Here is a 22,644-nt window from a genome sequence, read left to right as displayed (position 1 = left end):
CCTTAAATGCAATGTTATATCTCAACAAGAAGAGACTGTCTCAACAGTTAGAAGACGTATTCGAGTCTCGAAATATCATCAAAACCACGGTCAGTACCATATGTCAATAAGACGCCAATTTCTTAACTGAAGAAAAGTTTGACTAGAATTATGGTTATGGTTATTAGTCATGGTTATAAATTTTACATGAAATAACGCCAAATTTCTTGTGATCATCTGAAGTCACTTATCAAATGAATTTAGCAGCGCAGGCTGCCAATATTAAGCGGAGGGTTGAAGTATCTCCATAAACTATAAATTGTTACAAATATAGTTAGACAGCCGATTCCGTTTACAAAACTGAAGCAAATAATACCGTTCTCATAAATAAAATTTGCCGAAGGTTGATTGTCACAGTAAAGCTTCAGTGAAATATTTTTCCAAGTGAAATTCGGACAGTAAAATTTCGACGAAAAGGTAGAACTCCTAAAAATACCTTAACACTTGCTGTTACGCAACCTTTTATACGTAAAATTTGATTCTATTAAACTTTTTGTAAAGATCATGTGAGTTTTGTTAAATTTAAAGCAAGTATTCGAATTATCCGTTTTATCCGGATATCCGGATAGTAAAATAATAAATATTCGAAATATCCGGATACAAAAAATGGGCGGATATTGCAAGCCCTAGAAGGGAGCAAAAAATCTGATACAATCATATTTATAGCGCCATAAGAACGTGTCATATTGTACTATTATTTATTCTGTGATATTTTTTTTTTATTGTTCAGAACACATACAGTCATACATAGAAATATAGATATAACTTACAAAAATATATAAAAACAGACCTGGAGGTTCATAATGTAAACATGTAAACATCAAAAGATACAAAAGCGTTTTGCGAAGACAAAATAAGTAAAACATTAACTGATAATACTACTACTAATTATGGTGATATAGTAGATTGTACAACAAGGGCATAAAGTGACCCATTTTCACCCGAGGCAATTTTTTGGTCTGAGCGAAGCGAAGACCAAAATAGTAGACGAAGGTAAAAATGGACATTTATGCCCTTGTTGTACACTCTGCTTTTCACTTCGATTGCGAGGAAAATAAAACACATTTTCACGGCAATTTACACCACGAAATTGTCGTAAAGCGAAAGAACATAATACATAACCAATTCCCGCCAACTAACTTTTTAACTTTTTTTTTTAATTTTCAACATGTGATCAGAGTTTCAGACGCTTGGTTTTCTGCCAAGTCAAACATTTCGGTGCATTTTTGAACGATAATCGACTCCTATTTAATGTGATTTACTAAATTTTATGACAGAAAATACGGATTTCTAATAAATTGTAGCAAAAATAAAATAATATAACAAGTTTTGTCATCTACACAATTTTATTGCTCAGTAAAATTGTGCAATATGTATTAACTGTTTGGCTGTTGAGACCGATTACCTTAGTCTTAGAAGAAAATTTTACTTTTATGCTCTAGAGCATAAAATGCGATTTTATGTCGTCTACGCACGACATAAAGGTGCACTTTTTGAGCATGAGAAGTGAAAATTTATTTTATCAACAGCAGTTTGGATCTTGTATGTTCTTTTAAAGCTGCAAGAGAGTGCATAAATGGATCGATGTCACAGAAATACTCATTATAGTTTTTTGATACTTACTCGTTTGAAAAAAGTATGTCTATAATAATTAGTTCGTGCGAAACTCACATAAAACAAATTACGAGGACGTAAGGAGCGATGCGGTACATTAAACATAATATTTTGTAGCAAATTTGGGCAATTGATTTCTTTTTTTAAGATTTTGAAGAAGAAAAGTGTGTCTAAAAAGAGTCTTCTATTACAAAGGGAAATCATATTGAAATGTTTGGCTGACTTGGCTGATGATTCCAGAGGAGTACCGGTCCTGTAACAAAGTGCTCTCAAGAAAACATTTTGTATTCTTTCTAGGCGATTAATATGGACATGGTATTGAGCACACCAGATCACAGACCCGAACTCAAGAATACTTCTGACGTAGTATTTTAAGAGTGCAGGGGCGTCTAAAGGGTTTACCCATCCGTAGTATCATACCTAGATTTTTATAGGCTCGGTTACAAATATTGAGATCATTCATTGACTGATCCAGGCGGTTTTGTAATTGGTCGGTTAACCAATAAATGTTATAACGACCCAAAATTGTACAAATTGTTTGTTTACTTTTATTTAAATACCCAAAGAAACAGACTAAACTTATATCCTTACAATTGTTGTAATTTTTGACCGCTTCTATCGTCATTCAAACAATAACACTCCGGGAGTGCCGGCAGAAGTGAAAACTCAATGACATTGTAACAGTTTTTCGATCAGGTCACGTGTCCGTCTTACGAAGCGTCTTACGTCTTACGTCAAAATATTAATAACAGCGCCATCTAGTGCAATATGTCTGCAGCACTATGTATAATTGAGGTTAACGCCATCTAACGTTATATCGTCGCATTACTTGAAACCCCTAAGCACATCACTGTTAGTACTAAGATAAGATAAGATAAGATTCATTTATTGATAAAATTGTACAAATTTTACACGTCAATTCAATGTGGATTCTTTTACCATAATATTTACTATGCTATACAGTGTCAACCATATTCGAGTCGAGTGTCGAGTTATATTAGTACCAGTTAGAGGGAAACTCACTAGATGGCATTTAAATCAATAAAGAAAAACTCAATGACATTGTAACAGTCAGGTCACGTGTCCGTATCACAAAAAGTGCACAGCGCCGCTAAAGAAATTTTCACTTCAAAAAACATCTCAATATCACTTTCAGTGTATACGTGCGTAGATACCCTGGCGCCGTCCCATATTCCAGGCACCAAAGTTGGTGCTGGCGCGGCCGCATCCTCGGCCGAAAGCCTCAAACGCCGCATATATGTCACCCTAGGTAGGATGTAGATATTTGCGACGTTTGGAGTGGAAACCTTGGGGCCGTGGGGACCTAGCGCGCGTCGCCTCTATGAGGACCTGTCAAAGCGCCTCATAGAGGCTTCCCGTGACCAAAGGCTGGCCAATATTTTGCCCAACGGATTAGCATTGCCATCCAGCGGGGCAATGCGGCTAGCCTTCTGGGCACCCTACCGAGCGACTACGACTTAGGTATTTTTTTTATTTATAAGTTTTTATTATATATTTTTTTTATTAAATAAATAAATATAGATACCTTCACTGGACCGATTGCTTTCAGTATTAAAACGTGCCAGTAGGTACATAGGTTAGTTGTGCTCGTCCAAATCCATTGCACAACCGTGCCGTGTAAATGGGCCATGTCGACAGGAAATGCATTTGAAGCCAAGAGCGAGCTAACCTACCGACGGCGATACGGTTTTGTGGTGAAACAGTTTCATTTAGCTTGAGACCAATTCGAAGGTACATTTGACATCAAAATGATGTCATTTAGTTATCACTGGTGCGTGCATTTCTTGATTTCGCTCGTACTTGTACCTCCATGTATTGACGCGAGAGAAACGCAACAGGCGAACGACAAAAAAATAATAAGAATAAGAATAATACGGCCCGATTCGGGAAATGAATTAGAGATTCACTAGATATGAAATAGTAAAGATATGTGACGTTCCACGGCAAAAGGTACCTACCATTGCCCCGGCTGGATATTGGAGCGGCGTTATTAGTAATAGCGTAAATGCCAGCCGCCATAAGGTACCTTTTGTCGTGGAACGTCACATATCTTTACTATTTCGTATCTAGTGAATCTCTAAATCATTTCCTGAATCGCGCTGATAGTTTAGATATCATTTATGACCGAGTGTTAGCGATGGTCTCCGTTTCAGCTTGGTCATAAATGCTATCGTATTTCGTGGTGTTCTCCTCTAAATTTCGCATTTCTCATCCGATTTTAAACAACTTTATGAGCAGGCGGCTTAGCACGGTCGCGTTTTTATCCCTTGTCACCATGCCTGTCACATTCTAACAAGTATGTAAGTGCGAAAGGGACGCGCATAGTGATAGTCGATAAAAATGGAACCGTGCTGAGCCCGCTGGTTTCTATTATTAGAATTTTACTGTCGCGTTTTGTCTTTAGAAAAGGTTTAAAATAACGGTATAAAGGACTTCAGCGCCAGTAGGCTCTATGGCGCTTAACACTATTGTGAGTTGGGTGTTGGGTATGATAATGACTCAACGAAGGAAATATTTTTATATATTAGGTACTTTATTTAGTTTATTGCGAGGTCTACAACTCACAGAGCCACATGTCAAATGTACTTACGTTCGAATTGGAGTTAGTGTTGGTAAGAAGGTTCAGGGATTTGTTAATGCCTATGATAATTGAAATATCTTCAGATCTGATATTGTTTCTATACTTAATTCCCGAATAAATTGCTTCCAAAGAAAATTTTACATCGTCGACCTCTCGATGGTAGACATTTTTTGCCCGTCTAAGTTGTAAACAAGGAAATAACGGTATCTAAGTCACGTCCACAGCAAGGAAGCCTGCAAGGCCGTCATGGTCCATGGCCTAATCCAAGATAGCGGAGAAGATGAAAAACGGAACTTTTTCTGATGCCATGGTTTTTTACAGCTTGGTTTTAGGGATAAATAAGAATGGTTTCGCTTACGTTTTCCATGTGCGCTTCCGCGTCCTAGCATTATTTACTTTGTAGTGAGTTCAAATTCATCATCATCATAATCTCCCAGCCGTTTTCGGCTACAGCGACTGCTTTGCTACAGTTGAGAGCATCGCTGGTGCGCTCTCAGGTGACTGACGTAGCCAATCTTTGCAGCAAATGTGCGGCCACATTCGCTGCAGGTCACCACCCCTCCGACGTAATTATAACTACGTGATGGCCACAGTTGGTCTGGCCTTTAGCTCGTCACGCTCTGCTCTGTCATTCCTGTCCTTGTGTCTGTGCGTCGAGCTCTGTGCGTCGCCTGGCTTCAAATTCACGCACCTGCGTCTGCACAATACTCACGCTAGACCGGGCCGGGCCCGAGCCGAGGCGTCCGACATGTCATTCTCTATGCGGCTGATCAGTTCACGTGGTGCTTTCCATAGAAAGCGAAGCGCCGGAAGCTCCGGTCCTGCCCCGTCCCGGTCTAGCGTGAGTCAACCTTAAGGGTTGACTCACGTCAGACCGGGCCGTGTTCGGGCCGGAGCCTCCGGCGCATCGTTTTCTATGGGAGGGTTCACGTGATCGCCTGTCGTGTCATAGAAAAGTAAGCGCCGGAAGCTCCGGCCCGGACACGGGCCGGTCTAATGTGAGTCATCCTTAACATCATGTTTCTGACGTAAACGTTTTTTTTTTTCATTTTGTTTTAGTAGCTACTACGGAACCTATACTAGAAATATGCCGACATTCTCTTGGTCGGTTAAAGATAATTAAAATGGGTCAAAGTTCGTCTAACTAAATTGATTGAATTACGAAGTGTCCATGAACGGGATAAAAAACGAATAGTACTGAAATAGAGCAGGACGGCTAAGTACAGTCAGCAGCAAAGCTTTTAGCTTAGTAACCCTGCGTAACAAATGGGTGCGTAACGGTCCATATAACAACTTTTGATATATTTTTAGTCGATATAACGATTGAGGGACATATAATGCACTTTTGCTATAACAATACATGGTATATTCTTAGAGAGTCTAACTATCGTCAAGTATAATGAACTTGTAATATAACAACTTCTAATCTAACATTAACACCGTATAACGTATATGTGATATAATTATGTTCGATATAACGCTCAGTTGGCATAATGTAGTACTGGTATAAGTTGTAATATTTACTACTATTATAACAACCTACGTATTCGAACTTAAGGCAGGTCTCAGTTAGGTACGACGACGAGCGAAGCGAGGAGGAGTGTTAGGTAGAACTGCGACCCTACAGCGCGCGAGCCGAGCGAGCGAAGCGAGCGTGCCGCGGTAGCGGCCGGCGAAGCGCCAGAACCGACTTTTTTTATTATAACCTCAACTTATTTTTATACATTTGAATACATTATACCATAAATACTTATAACAAATATTCTTTATATCCAGTAAACGTTATATCGAATAACTTTTATATCGATTAAACATTATACCCCATGAAAATAGTTATTTTGTTGTTATATCAAAAGTTCATTATACCGCTTAAGTGATTAACACCATGAAATTATATCAAAAGTTGTTATATCTTTTCAAATATATCAAAAATTGTTATACGGATCATTACACACCCGCGTACAAATATCTATGCAGGGGTGCTTAATAGCTTTGCTGACTGTACAGTCACCTGCATTAATATGTTACACAATGAAGGCTGCAAAAATATCTGACACCATCTTATTTGTAAAGCGATAAGAGCGTGTCACATATTTTTGCGCCCTTTGAAAAGTTACATATTATTGCATAGCTACCCTACACACGCGACATTATGTTATTTTATTTGGGTCCCTTTGTTTCCCATAAAGTTTTAAGTCATAATGTATTGTTTGTCATATTATCGTTAGTCATAAAACTGAAACCGTTATCTTTTCAGGATTTTCGTAAGGTTATTCTATAGATAGGTTAGGTTAGGTTAGGTTTGTTTTATGGCAACCCTGAAAAGTTACGCGTTTCTGAGAAAAACCAATTATGACTAACGAAAATTCGGACAAACAATACAATATGACTTAAACTATTTGAGAAACAATAGAGACCCTATTTTATTTCCCATAGTACCTACTGTTATATACTTAAGAATCATAAAATCGTCGGGTGACAAACAAAAGTCACTAAGTACCACCGCAAGTTCATAGCCATAGTGAACCATATTAGTACTAAAAGAACACTTTTTTAGTAATTAGTGACTTTTGCTTGTCGAAATTAAGTACTATTTTAAATTGTATTATTGGTAGGAATTAATCTGGCCATTTAAAATTTGGAAATTCATCATTAACCACCGATTACTTTACACTCTCGCATTTTGTACACATATTAATTACAAACGGGTCTACCGCGATATAATTTCATTGTTTTACCTTGAATTTCGTCGTTTCAGCTGAGTTGCACCAGCTCTATATTTAATTACAAACGGGTCTACCACGATATAATTTCATTGTTTTTACCTTAAATTCCGACGTTTCAGCTGATTTGCACCAGCTCTGGTCACGCGGGCCCATTTTAGATTTAAGCTAATAGTTATTAATTTATTTTAGTAATACCACTGTATATATCTTATTTGTAATTAAAGGAATATATTTGTTTCAAGCAAATATTGAAAAAGGCGGTGTGACGATTACACAATAAACAGTACGACGCAACTACCCGCTAGCTTCACTCCGTGGAGAAGTGTCATAGCGTACGGGTGGCTGGCGGAGTGCACGAGTGATAACAGTTGTTTCATTTGATCACCCAGTACACAACGGAGCCTGGACGTCACAGATGGCGACGAGGGTAAAATATTACAAAAAAAAATACGGAAAGGGAAGGTAACGGTGGCGAAAAAAAAAACAAATCTAAGGTATGGAAATCCTAACCTAATAGCTACCGTATTTATCCATTTCCTCCCGAGCTGCCGATTGTATTCAGGTAATACAAAATTTTGGGCGAGGTGATATTCTGTGTAACGAGTGACGTACGGTTGTACATAATACGAAAATATTAAAACTGCAATGATTTTGTTAGGCGGTACTTACGTAAGTAGGTTATGAAATTCCAAACTCACGTAAGAGGAGTATTAAAGGAACTAATGCAGAATTTAAATATTACTGTAAAAAAGTAGATCTAGTACCTATACCTAATTTTATAGTTTTGTTTACAATCAATGTTAATAAAAACAATTATGTATATGCGCAGTTGAATTTGTCGACTGTTTACATAAGAACAGTGGTTAACTTTACAACTATTATTGAGTAAATAATTGATGGTACGCAGCTCGGGAGGAATGTTTACTAAGCAAAGAAGAAATATACGCGTGCTTATTACACTAACTCTTTGACAATGGCTACTGTGCGTGAGCCTGGTTACCAAATGTAAATCCAAAAGTGTAATCAATGCAAGATAGATCAATAATTGGGGTCACTACAAAAAATAATGTACTCAGGTTACATTATTTCTATGATGTGGCACCGACGTATTAGCCATGAATTTTTCCATGAAATGACAGAAACGAATATGCTGATGGTTTGCGTGTTACAAATACAGATGGTACATGGTTTATTTTCTGACTCAAAATCGTATATTAGAATTCATATGATATAAAGGGTAAATAATCAAACTACCTTCGCGGAAATCATGATTATTATGAGTTGTGTATCTACCGTTCATACTTAAAATATACCGACCTACTTAGTCGTGTAATTAAATACTAAGATATTTTTAAATGAGGGAACGTATAGAGAAACCTGCATATTAAGTCGGTATAGTTGTATACATTTTATGGACCTTATGTCCTAAAAGAAATATTGTTCGGTTAAAATAACCAGTTATAATCAATTGAAATGCTATTTATAGCACGATATGGGTATGAATCGATGTTAACTTGGTGTCGACTTAACATGTATTTATATATACATAGGTATGTGCTGTTTATGATAATAAACAATGCTAGCAGGCAACGGACCAGTTAAATAATCAAGGACCGTTACGATGTCAAGTGAGTCAAGAACTATAGATAGCGTACTTAGATTGATAAATGCCGAGGGCTTTGTTATTGTTTTACTGTAGGAGTAGACACGTAAACTCAGCATCAAATGAATTGAGTAGTAAGTCGGAGTCAGACTAACAAGAAAAATAAATTGCAAGAAGTAAACTGTACATCACATCTATGCTGCAGTTGGTATAAGTAATAATTAGTAGGATGAAACGTTCAACTGGTACTAGCAAAACAAATAATTAGTAGGTTGAAACGTTCAACTGGTACTAGCAAAACAAATAATTAGTAGGTTGAAACGTTCAACTGGTACTAGCAAAACAAATAATTAGTAGGTTGAAACTTTCAACTGGTACTAGCTAAACAAATAATTAGTAGGTTGAAACTTTCAACCGGTACTAGCAAAACAAATAATTAGTAGGTTGAAACCTTCAACCGGTACTAGCAAAACAAATAATTAGTAGGTTAAAACTTTCAACCGGTACTAGCAAAACAAATAATTAGTAGGTTGAAACGTTCAACTGGTACTAGCAAAACAAATAATTAGTAGGTTGAAACTTTCAACTGGTACTAGCTAAACAAATAGTTAGTAGGTTGAAACATTCAACCGGTACTAGCAAAACAAATAATTAGTAGGTTGAAACTTTCAACCGGTACTAGCAAAACAAATAATTAGTAGGTTGAAATGTTCAACTGGTACTAGCAAAACAAATAATTAGTAGGTTGAAACATTCAACTGGTACTAGAAAAACAAATAGTTAGTAGGTTGAAACTTTCAACCGGTACTAGCAAAACAAATAATTAGTAGGTTGAAACTTTCAACCGGTACTAGCAAAACAAATAATTAGTAGGTTGAAATGTTCAACCGGTACTAGCAAAACAAATAATTAGTAGGTTGAAATGTTCAACTGGTACTAGCAAAACAAATCATTAGTAGGTTGATTATTCAACTGTTGCTAGCAAAACAAATAATTAGTAGGTTGGAACTTTCAACTGGTACCAGCAAAACAAATAATTAGTAGGTTGGAACGTTCAACTGGTACTAGCAAAACAAATAATTAGTAGGTTGAAACGTTCAACTGGTACTAGCAAAACAAATAATTAGTACGTTGAAACTTTCAACTGGTACTAGCTAAACAAATAGTTAGTAGGTTGAAACATTCAACCGGTACTAGCAAAACAAATAATTAGTAGGTTGAAACTTTCAACCGGTACTAGCAAAACAAATAATTAGTATGTTGAAATGTTCAACTGGTACTAGCAAAACAAATAATTAGTAGGTTGAAACTTTCAACTGGTACTAGAAAAACAAATAGTTAGTAGGTTGAAACTTTCAACCGGTACTAGCAAAACAAATAATTAGTAGGTTGAAACTTTCAACCGGTACTAGCAAAACAAATAATTAGTAGGTTGAAATGTTCAACCGGTACTAGCAAAACAAATAATTAGTAGGTTGAAATGTTCAACTGGTACTAGCAAAACAAATAATTAGTAGGTTGAAATGTTCAACCGGTACTAGCAAAACAAATAATTAGTAGGTTGAAATGTTCAACTGGTACTAGCAAAACAAATCATTAGTAGGTTGATTATTCAACTGTTGCTAGCAAAACAAATAATTAGTAGGTTGGAACTTTCAACTGGTACCAGCAAAACAAATAATTAGTAGGTTGGAACTTTCAACTGGTACTAGCAAAACAAATAATTAGTAGGTTGGAACTTTCAACTGGTACTAGCAAAATAAATAAGTAGTAGGTTGAATGTTCAACTAGTACTAGCAAAACAAAAGAAATGATAAGCGAAATCATAACACTTACCTACGATACAAACAGAGAATAATTAGTAAGTTGAATGTTCAACTGGTACTAACAAACCAAAAGAGTCAAATGTACATAGTAACTAGTCTAGTAGACGCGATAGTGGTGGTTGGTACTAACGATAGGACCTTTTGTTAAAGGTCGTCCAAATTAGTACAACATAGTACTTAAAAGTAAACTGACGCGATATAGTGTTGGTTGGTACTAACGATAGTATCTTGTTGTAGGTCATCCAAAATGTCCTAGATACCACCATTAGACGGATTCTTTAGCCCACCAAAACTTAATAGGGAGGCAAAATAGTCATAAACGGACATTATGTTAGTATAGAGTGACCTCCTATTATGTAATGTATTTATTGAATTCGACATAATATAATAAGCAGTTAGTGCCTCTGCCTACTGTTCCAGTTAACTTAAGGCGTAGGTATAGATGGATGGCCTCGGGAATAGGCATATCTACTAATGTAGATTCAGAGTAGATTTCAATTATACAAAAAAAAAATACGCCAGTTGGAAAACATTTCCTGTCAAGTATTACAATTTAACCTTCTTCTAACCTATACCCGTATCATAAATTTACTGCATTTTGCAGATGTTCGTGTGGGTAAGAACTTAATGTATCAGCTTAAATAAAAAACGAACAAAGTATATATAAAAATATATTATACGCCGACTTAGACGGTATTCCGGTTAAAGATTGTTGTAGCAATCCTGTTGGAACAGTTAGAAGACAGGTTAAATTATAGTTTAAGAGAAACAAGCAGGGTACCAGGATAAGAGTAATAATGCATACTGCGTAAGTAGCCGTGGAAATTGTGGAACACAGAGGCATGCCTAAACTTCCCAAATAAAACCTATAAATAGATGAGGATATATAATTCTTCAAAATCGTATATGATCCAGATTTCATATAATAAATCCCAATTCTAATCTATTTTAGAGCCGGAATACATGATCCTATAGAATAATAATCAGGGCAAAGCTCAATTACAAACCCAAGTACAACAGGTACGTAAATAGACGCTGGGCCTACATCATGTCATGTAGTACCTAAAGTCAATGCTGTAAAAACTGAAGTGGCGATGCGGGGAGCCTTACACGGTGAGGAAGCACTGCTTACTTAACTAAACTACGAAACTATACCCAAGGCAACCATGACTAAGGTACTAACAGCAAAAAAAAAAACTCTAGTGACCAGCAGTTAACCTAATGTCTTGTAAATAGACATACGACTTTTGTCGGTTAACAGTGTAGATACTGTAGATGACGAAGTCCCTTTTTAACTACCTAGGTAGTAGATACACCTACTCAGATGAAGATGAGTGATGTGTGTGATGTGATGACTAATTATAATTAAGTGTAATTAAAAAGGCACTTTACTGGAAAATATATTTCCTTATTTCAGTCACATGCATAAACTTACAATAATTAAGGATGTCAAAACTCTTAGGTATGCGGTTGAGACAATACATACATTAGAAATTATACATAGTCTCAGAACCGATACATTAAATCAAAACAGAAACAAATAACTAAATACTGTGTGTAGGTACCTACACATTATAAAATAAAAACAATAAGTATTCGAATTAACCGTGATTTTGATCGCTCTCAATGACAGTTTGCCTGATGTTTAATTTGTTGAGGCTAACTAATTAAGTAAAACTAGTAGATCAAAGTTGTAGCTTGAACCACTTCATTGATCTACCCAAGAGTACACATTTATTGTACTAATTGAGCACTAAGACTGAAAAGACCAAAAACCTAGGTCTTATCATTTAGAAACGTTAAACGTAACGATAAAATGGTACCTAAACATTCGAACTGTACTCTGGTGTACTCAGTATTTCATGGGATCATGGTTAGAATAATGGAATTCCATTAGTTCGTTGGAAGATGTTTATTGAAGTTAAATGACATACTTACCAATGGCAGGATATAGGAAGCAGACATACAAGGTGTATACCTATGTTTCAGGTTTATAAAATATGTTGCAAGTAATTGAAATAAACCGAAGAAGAAGTGTATAAGTACTAATAATAATATTTATGTGACAGTCTGACAGTAATTATTGTGGAAATAATAATACAATACTTACTGGTCACAATTCAATTGAAAAATCAGCTTTCAATTAGTAAGGTGTTACGTTATTTTCATAACATAAATTGTAATTATGATTCTTCGCATAAGTAAGTTGCTAGAATAATTTTACATTCGATATTATATTTGCTGTGTTACTTTTTGAGCAATAAAATGAATAAAATAAATATTTGGAATAATTGATGTCAAGATTATATCAAGTATTATAATTAAAGAACGATAATTACATATGTATGCAATGCAATTAATAATAATAATGGTCAAATAGGCAGGTAAATCTTAGTAGGTACCTAACAAATTAATAATATATAAATCTATTTGTATAGATTATTGTTTGCTTAACCTATTCACAAGTAAAACTAATCATACTTGACGTGGTACCTCTACAACGAATGTAACATTCCTAGTTTATTTGACCTTGGATTATCTACAAGTATTTTAAATTGCATTATATATATTAACATCATACAAGACAAGTAAAACTGAGTCAATCAGTTATTGCCAATAAGTAACTAATGTCCAAGACGCTTGGCAAGCTTACAATGTTATTGTACCTAAATCATGAAATAGGTATTAATTAGGCAAATATTATATTGTATACTAATGAAAATACCTGGAAATGTGTAAGCATCAAAAGGAAAATGTAGTAATTAAGGCGTTTAAAGTAAATCTTTGAGTTATAAGCAATTGAATAAAAAACTCAAAACTGCAAATAGGAGAAGGAGAGGGACTGACACCTAAAAAGAAATTGTAAAAGTAAAATAATAGTTTTACAGATTTAAAGGCTTGCTAGTGTTGGAAAATATTTATTATTTAACTGTTGTAAAATGAATACATCCACACCTCGCCGAGTTTCTTACGCCGGTTCTTCTCGGGTCTGAGGTTAACCTTTCCGAACCGGTGGTAGTATACCTAGATTGGAAAAATAAATTAACCTAGCGAGTATAAGATAATACGATAAACTGAACTATTGTTGCATGATAAATATATAAAGTAAAATAAATAAATCATTATAAAAAGGGAGAGATGTGACGATTACACAATAAACAGTACGACGCAACTACCCGCTAGCTTCACTCCGTGGAGAAGTGTCATAGCGTACGGGTGGCTGGCGGAGTGCACGAGTGATAACAGTTGTTTCATTTGATCACCCAGTACACAACGGAGCCTGGACGTCAGAGGCGGCAAATTTAAAAAATGTAGGCGCGATGGGTTATCGTCCCATAGAAAAATTGATTTTCGCGCCTTTTTCTACTGACAAGATTTGCTTGACCAACTATACCTGATTTAATTACACAAACGGGTCTACCGCGATATAATTTCATTGTTTTTACCTTTAATTCCGACGTTTCAGCTGAGTTGCACCAGCTGTGGTCACGGAAATACTGACGTCCCAACAAATGTCAACGGAGATATTAATAAAACAACACTAAACTACCCGAAATTAGTTTATAAAAATGTTCGGGGTAGACAAAGAAATTGCAGCTACCCGTTAAAGTTTAATGTTTATTGTCCACAGCACGACACGCAACACTCACAGTATCCGTACACTGGTCCGAATATATATCCGCTGGTTTCAACATTTGAATCACTGGTCCCCAAGTAGACGATAACTTGTACCCGTCCTCTCGCTTGAAATTTTTAGGGTGCTTTTTAATTTCAATCGCCTCTCTCACGATCCGCGGATAATAGTGTCGCTCGTTGGAGAGGACAACGAAAAACGTGTCAACGTGTCGGTCGTTGTGTAATTAAATATGTGTACAAAACGCGAGAGTTTAAAGTATTATATACCTGATTTTACGGTAGGTACTTGTTTATCTTCCCAGTTCTGAACAACATTTCCTCGGCACGTGACTCGTCCTGCGTCGCCTGTTGCTGTCGTCTCCACGGTCCGTCAATACCCCCCTTGTTCTGTAAGAACCGATCTAGAATATTACGTTTCAATAGGGAGTATTACTGCAATGTTCTGCCGCCAGAGTGCAGCACTAATTTGTTTAGTAAAACCATAGAGTAACTTATACATACTAGACCTTAAACAGTTTTTTGACAAGTTTTCACTATGACATTGATGCACCAAGGCGGTTTGTTTACAGGTGGCCTACCGCGAAACGCGAATATCGAAATTTCTTTATCTGCCTCTCTATCGATCGAATAAGCGAGAGTGATAGAGAGGCAGAAACCGAAGTTTCGATTGTCGTGTTTCACGGTAGGCCATGTGATTGACCTAGTGACGCATGATGTGTCATTGATGATGTCAATGAGGTTTGTTTACTGTATGTGCTAGTGGTGCCACCTACTCAGAGCTTTTCCTAATATTCCCTATTATTGCGTGCAAATTTTGCTTGCCAATTTATCTTATTAAAGAGTTATTAGATTATATTAGCGACCCACCCCGGCTTCGCACGGGTTACACAAAACCTTAACAAAGTATACACCTAAACCTTCCTCAAGAATCACTCTATTGATAGGTGAAAACCGCATGAAAATCCGTTTAGTAGTGTTTGAGTTTATCGCGTACATAATAATACATGGTACACACAAACAGACGCGGCGGGTGACTTTATTTTATAAGGTGTAGTGATTATTATATTAATATTGTTGTAAGCAGAGATGTCTGCAAATGGTTACAGTTCAGAGTATGAGCGAGATGCAATAAAACTTGTATCAAAATACTTACTTACGATACAAGTGCGGAAAAGAGGAAATTCGAAACGAGTGGCGATAAATTAATACACGACCGAAGGGAGTGTTTTAAATCGGCACGATTTGCGAATTACCTACTCGCACGTGTATCGTACAACATTTTACAGTAAATATGGCCCTTTAAACTTTTGACATACGCACGAAAAGTGCTATTTTACGCACTAGTGCGGGAAAATAGGACCATATGTACTGTAAATGGTATTTTTAAAATTGGAGTGCTCCCGCGCATGTGCTGGTGATTCACCGACACGCGCGGATTTAGAAGGCGTATATGCAGCCAAGGGCGGCCGATGCTCTTGCGCTGGTGATTTACTAGCTTTGCCTGATATAATCCTAGCTAGCGTATAATAAAAGGAAATCTACCAACAGAAACTTTCTACACAATAGGTAGAAATCGTCTGAGCTAGTAATCTGTAGGTATAGGCATAGCACGAGTGTGCCGCGACACTAGGTAACGGCCCGACTCGAACTTTAAGATACGTCAGTTAATAGTTCTAGAAACGATATGGATTAGATATGTCAGTGTCAAATGTGACATTTCTTCAAACAAAAACGTCACTTTTGACACTGACACATCTAATCCATAACGTTTGTAGATCTATTAATTGACGTATCTTTAAGTTCGAATCGGGCAGTCTTGCTCATGAGATAGACTACCATAGAGTTAGAAAAAAAAGGGTGTCTACTACAAAGTTAGTAGGTATGAAAAACCGAAGTATCACTACACCTTCAAAACAAAGTCCCCCGCCGCGGTCTGTTTGTGTGTTTGTATGTTCGCGATAAACTCAAAAACTACTGTTTTCACCTATCAATAGAGTAAAATTCTGTAGTTTTTGAGTTTATCGCGAACATACAAACACACAAACAGACCGCGGCGGGGGACTTCTTGAGGAAGTTTTAATTTAGTTTAGGTTTATTGTAACAATAAAATTTATTTATCTGTAGGAAACAACCCTTATACAAGAGCTTAGCTAACAGGTATAGTACGCCCACCAAACTGTCATGGCCAGATTTCCAACTGCGCATATTCTATTAAAGTATTAACCATTTGTATTTATATAAGACTGATAACTATTACTATTGAGTTTGTATTAAAATGTCTTCGTAACGTTTGTTTATAATTGATTTGATATAATAATAGTATCGTAATCAATAAAGTCCCCAACCCGCATTGGGCCAGCGTGGGGACTATAGCCTAAACCCTCTCGTGCTTGAGAGCAGGCCTGTGCCCAGCAGTGGGACGCATATAGGCTAAATTATTTTTCACCTCAGCAGCTCGAACAAGGGTACTTTGCTTCTTAAAAACAGTGAGCAAAATGCGATTTTGCTCACTGAGTGAGACAAAATGACATTCAAGTGACCTTTATAGTCAAATGTCATTTCAACATGCGGGGTCTAATACAAGTTCGATATACTTGGGTTCTATTATCTCTGTCCCTCTAGGTTATGTTCTCACTGCTTAGGGTGAAAAATTTTGTGTACTACACGAGATCAAAGTTATTTACATCTCGTGCGCTTTTGAATCCCTTACTACGCTCAAGATTCTAAATTAGATTCACTCGCTACGCTCGTGAATCTAATATAGAATCTTTCGCTTGCACGGGACTCAAAATAAGCACTCGAAGAAATATCAAACTTTGATCTCTTGTTGTACAAATAACTAATTATAATCAATATTTATCTCAGACAGACGGACGGACGGACGGACGGACAGACGCGTGGAGTCTTAGTAATAGGGTCCCGTTTTTACCCTTTGGGTACAGAACCCTAAAAAGAGTTTGGCAGTGAAGAAAGTGTATCTGTAACTATTAAGTTATTTCGCCTTTCCGCGTCACAGTTTAGTACTAAACTGTCACAAACAAACGTCACAGTTTAGTACTAAACTGTGACGCGGAGGGCAAAGTTATGTTAAAGGGCAAAGTTTTGTACTTTTACGGTACCTATAACAAATTCAAACAATCACACATACTTCTCCACATATACCATTTTATATATGTACCTTCTTCATATTTATTCATATATTGTAATTTTTTGAACATCCTCGTGTGAAATGATTCAAAACATGCAAAAAAGATTCGTCATCATCATCATCATCTCAGCCATAAGACGTCCACTGCTGAACATGCCTCCCCCTTGGACCTCCATACGTACCGGTTGGAAGCGACCCGCATCCAGTGTCTTCCGGCGGCATTAACAAGGTCGTCTGTCCATCTTGTGGGTGGACATCCTACGCTGCGTTTGCTAGTCAAAAAAAGATTAAACGATTCTAATTTGGATATCAAAGACATTTTATTAACTTACCTGCTCATAGCATAACACGGTTTTGTGAAACTCGTAATCAGACCGTGAAACACAAGAATACATTATACCTAATATCATCCCATCCTACTCACCCTAGAGAACCAACATATGCGAATGCAACGGACTGATGTTAAATCACGTGTCATATTACCTTCATTTTTGTGTAGGTACTTCTAAGGGTTATAAAGCAGTACGATTTAAGATGAGAAATGAGTTCAGTGACTCAAAAGATATTCCGGAAACTAACGTAATGACCCATTTGTTGTTTTTATAGGCCATTGAGGCGTGTTCGGTATTATTTTTGCTCATTCTTCAGAAAAGTATTACATAAACACTTAAACAGTGAAACTCAACCCATAAGATAGGTATTTATGTAAACATCTAATAAAGAAGTTGGAACAGTCAGCAGCAGAAGTTGCTAAGCGGGCGAGGTGTTCAAAATTACCTTGACATGCTCTTATTCTCTCAACAATAAAGTCGCGTCAAGATCATTTTGAACAACTGGCCCGCTTAGTAACTTCTGCTGCTGACTGTACAATACAGTTCGAATAACTGTAGTAAGGTATACCATAGACGGTTTTTGTCAAATTATAGATGAATGAAAAACCTGCCTGAAAACGGGCGTCTTTTCTGTTCATCAGACAAATTTTAAGAAGTAGCGTGTTAGAACACACCTACTATTATCAAGAAAATTGATAATAGGCTTATATTGATATTTGGGTTCAGCAAGAAAATTGGGCTTTTATATCAAGAAATTGGCTGTGAAAGATGGACGGACAGTTCGACAGACACACTAGAGATCCTCAAGGGTTCCGTTTTTAGGGTTCCGTACCCAAAGGGTAAAACGGGACCCTATTACTAAGACTCCGCTGTCCGTCCGTCCGTCCGTCTGTCTGTCACCAGGCTGTATCTCACGAACCGTGATAGCTAGACAGTAGAAATTTTCACAGATGATGTATTTCTGTTGCCGCTATAACAACAAATACTAAAAACAGAATAAAATAAAGATTTAAGTGGGGCTCCCATACAACAAACGTGATTTTTGACCGAAGTTTAAGCAACGTCGGGCGGGGTCAGTACTTGGATGGGTGACCGTTTTTATAGATAATGGTACGGAACCCTTCGTTTGCGAGTCCGACTCGCACTTGTTTTTTTGAGACATGGTCCACGTTACTTTTGTTACCCCAGAGGCCCAGACCTGCTAGCATGAGTTGCGTATTCAAGTACGGGCTCGCGCGCGAGAACACAACTCATGCTAGCCTGTCAACTAGATATTTTGGTTAGACTTTGCAATATAGTTTGTAATATCCACATACCACATTATTTGTCCCTTGGCTGAATTTCAGCTAATGGCCGACATACAAATCTAAATTCAGCGGCTTATTTACTACCACAGTCGTAATGTCTCTTCACACGTGCGATCGCGCTCCAGATATTCATCAAGTTTATTGTGTTAGTAGTAACAGAGTAGATTAAAATACTCTATCTTCAAATATATTCTCCTATAAGACCTTCGATGGTAAGGTAGGTACTGGATATATTTCCCATACAATCGCGACCAGGAAGACCCCCCCCCCCACCCCCCCCCCCCCCCACTCCCAACGGGGATGGTCAACGTCATGAATGTTAATATAAGTAGTTGTAGTACTTGTAGTGCCGATATGAATATTATATTTACCTACCTGAGTTTACGTATTATGTATATATCGCGCCCATTTCTTTTTTTGCAGAAATCCGGAAGCGACTGGTTGACGGGCGGCTTCCTCACACTACGTAGGGGCTGTCCATAAATTACGTCATCGTTTTTTGATGATTTTTGACCCCCCCCACCCCCCCTAAAATCATCCAAAAATCATGCTTCGAATGACCCCGTTTCCTCCTACGTCATGCTACCATCATCCGATGTCCAGACCCCCCCCCCCCTAATTTGAAATGACGTAATTTATGAATAACCCCGTATCAGCATTGCGAAACAACGAGGAATTACCGCCAGCACCCTTATACCCTTATAGGTACAATGACTCGACGGCCTATTTTAGATTTAAGCTAGTTATTAATTTAGTTTAGTATTTCTATAGTTACTATAATACCTCTGTATATATCCTACTTTACTAAAATAAGAAGTTTATGAATGAATATTTTTATATCGTATAACACATGTAGGGAATGCAAATCGGTTATTTTCGGTTATTTTTTGTATGGAAACCGAAACCGCGGTTATTTCCATACAAAAAATAACCGATTTGCATTCCCTAAACACATGGACATATATTTTTATTAGTAGAACTTAAAAACTAAGGGCCGCTTGCACCATCCCACTGACCCGGGGTTAACCGGTTAAACTTGGAGTTACCATGGTTACCAGTACAATTTGACACTGGGTTAACGGTTTAACCGGTTAACCCCGGGTCAGTGGGATGGTGCAAGTGGCCCTAAGGGGTTAGTAGGTATAGGGAACTTAAGTTTAAAACAAAACAATTGACATGCAATCTCTCACAGTGCGATAAGTAGGGACAGTCAGCCCTGTCCGCTATCATAGGAAACGAATAACTAAAATAGGTTACTTTCATCCCTATACTGTGGTAAGTTTTCTTGGGTTTTCCAGCCGCCTGTAAACAGGATAATGTTATTTTAAAACAAAATACACAAATGCATTTCATACATGGAGAAATTTATTATTAAGATGTGGGCGCATCAATTGTTTATATTGTTTTTGTTTTAATCTTTACTGCACAAAAGACTACACGACACCATATACTTACTATACTTTTTGCACGACACTACCGACTATTCCGACTAAACCTGGCCCCTATCTCACCACGGTGACAGGTGCGACAATTATTATAAAATGTCACTGTTGCTGACGTCACAGTCGTCCATGGGCTACGGTTACCGCTTACCATCGGGCGGGCTGTATTCCTTAGCACACCGCCCGTCCGATGGTAAGCGGTTAACGTAGTCTATGGAGGCCTGTGACGTAATAAGAGTGACAGAGAACGATGCCCGCAATTTGCGAACTTAAAATTTCGCGGTTATAGCCCACGTTGACGTGTATTAGTTGCCGTTCCATTAAATCGTATTAAGCAGTATTGGCACACTGTTTTTATTTTATTTTAAAGCATGTCAGTACCAAAGTATTTGAACAAATTAAATTATTTCAGAAAAATATTTTAATTTGTTTTTTATCAAGTAGAAACACTACTATATAAATTGTAAACTGAAATAAAAGATAGTAATATTTATTTCAGTTAAGTAGCATGTCAGTAGTTTGACATCGGTGTTTTTTTTCGTATCCAATTATACCGATTGACCAATACGTAATGGATACGAAAAAAAATCGATTATACGAATTTTGTATCCAATTCTACGATCTGGCAGCCCTGTGCGTGTGCCATCAAAATCGTTGCAGACTTATCTTGGTCTAACTCTACCGCTATTATGACTCTCAATCCGTTATTCATTTTATCAAGGAAGTTAATATAAGTATAATGAGATACTGTGTAAACAGTAACCGTATGATTTATTTTCCTCCAGAAGACTGAATCGCTTTTTCGCAATTCCGAGTTGCAAATAGTCCTAAATCAGCCAAGGACCAGCCAGATTACGACAAACACAGTACGAACAAAGATTTATTGGAACTAAATTTAGTTCAAACGAAATGCCCTGTGCATGGTCAGTCAGAACAATAGTACGTTTATATTGGTGATTTAGGCCTTGGCCTGACTGTGATCCTTTGAAGTTGCTGGTGAATTAAAATAGTGGTGGATCGTACTGGCAAAATATTTAGAACTGAATAATTGACCGAGAGAGAGACGAGATCTCCGGTTCAGCTTGTGCAAAAAAGCTTTCGTATGTCAGGTATGTTCGGTAATAACGTGTAATGTAATTTTATGTAAACGAATACTCCATTTCGAAACGCCAAGGGGTATCGACTTAGAGAGGTCCTTATAAATTTTCCTTCGCCTTAAGAGAAAAGGGGACGGCCGTTTCTCCATACAAATGGAGTCTCCATTTTCCTCTCTGGATATTGACATTATGGAAAATATTTTTACAGTACATATGGTCCTATTAGTGCGTAAAATAGCACTTTTCGTGCGTATGTCAAAAGTTTAAAGGGCCATAATTATGTACTGTAAAAAACGTTGTACGATACACGTGCGAATAGGTAATTCGCAACTCGTGTCGATTTAAAACACTCCCTTCGGTCGTGTTTTAATTTATCGCCACTCGTTTCGAATTTCCTTTTTTCCGCACTTGTATCGTAAATAACTATTACATAGTTGGATGTATATTAACCATAGCTATGCCCCTACGATTTTATTATTGTAAAAATTAGGAGCGAAAAACAGATTTCATACAAAATTTTAAATGCTCCTAACTCTTATAATAATTTAAAATTTGAAAAAATCAAACGTAGGGGCATAGCTGATGTGGTTAATATACAACAAATTGTGTTAAAATATTTTCAATAAAGTTAATATCCAGAGAGAAAAGAGAGGACTACGTTTGTATGAAAAGACGATTTCGCGCGGGTCCTCCACTTTCCTCTTAAGGAACTTACCAGTTCCTAATTTTATAGAGGCAATTTGCTTAATTACAAGCTTTTATTTACTTTCACCTGACCGTTGTCTGTCTGTAATCAAATCTTGCAAGTTAAATTTGATCCACTTCCCGGTTTCCGATTGAGCTGAAATTTTGCATACATACGTAAGTCGGGTGACAATGCAATATTATGGTGTCATGGAGCTGATCTGGTGATGGAGACCAGAGATGGCCATAGGAACTCTGTGATAAAACAACGAAACCTAATTGTGTTTGGGGTTTTTAGAATTGTCTCGATGAGTATTAGTTGCCTGTGGAAAGAAAAGTACAGTCAGCGATAAAAGCTTGTACCAAAAATGCTTTTTTTGCCAAAAACTTATTATTAGTGATGTACCGACTATTGATTTGGCCGACTAGCCGACTAGCCGACTAATCGGCGGTCGAATGGCCGATTAGTCGGCCGACTAGTCGGCCATTCGACCGACCGACGTATGTATGCAAAATTTCAGCTCAATCGGAAACCGGGAAGTGGATCAAATTTAACTTGCAAGATTTGATTACAGACAGATTAGTCGG

This window comes from Cydia splendana, chromosome 19 (genome assembly GCF_910591565.1).
Source record: "Cydia splendana chromosome 19, ilCydSple1.2, whole genome shotgun sequence".
In the NCBI taxonomy this organism is placed as follows: domain Eukaryota; kingdom Metazoa; phylum Arthropoda; class Insecta; order Lepidoptera; family Tortricidae; genus Cydia; species Cydia splendana.
The sequence above is the reverse complement of the archived record's forward strand: the minus strand, read 5'-3'. Positions refer to the sequence as shown.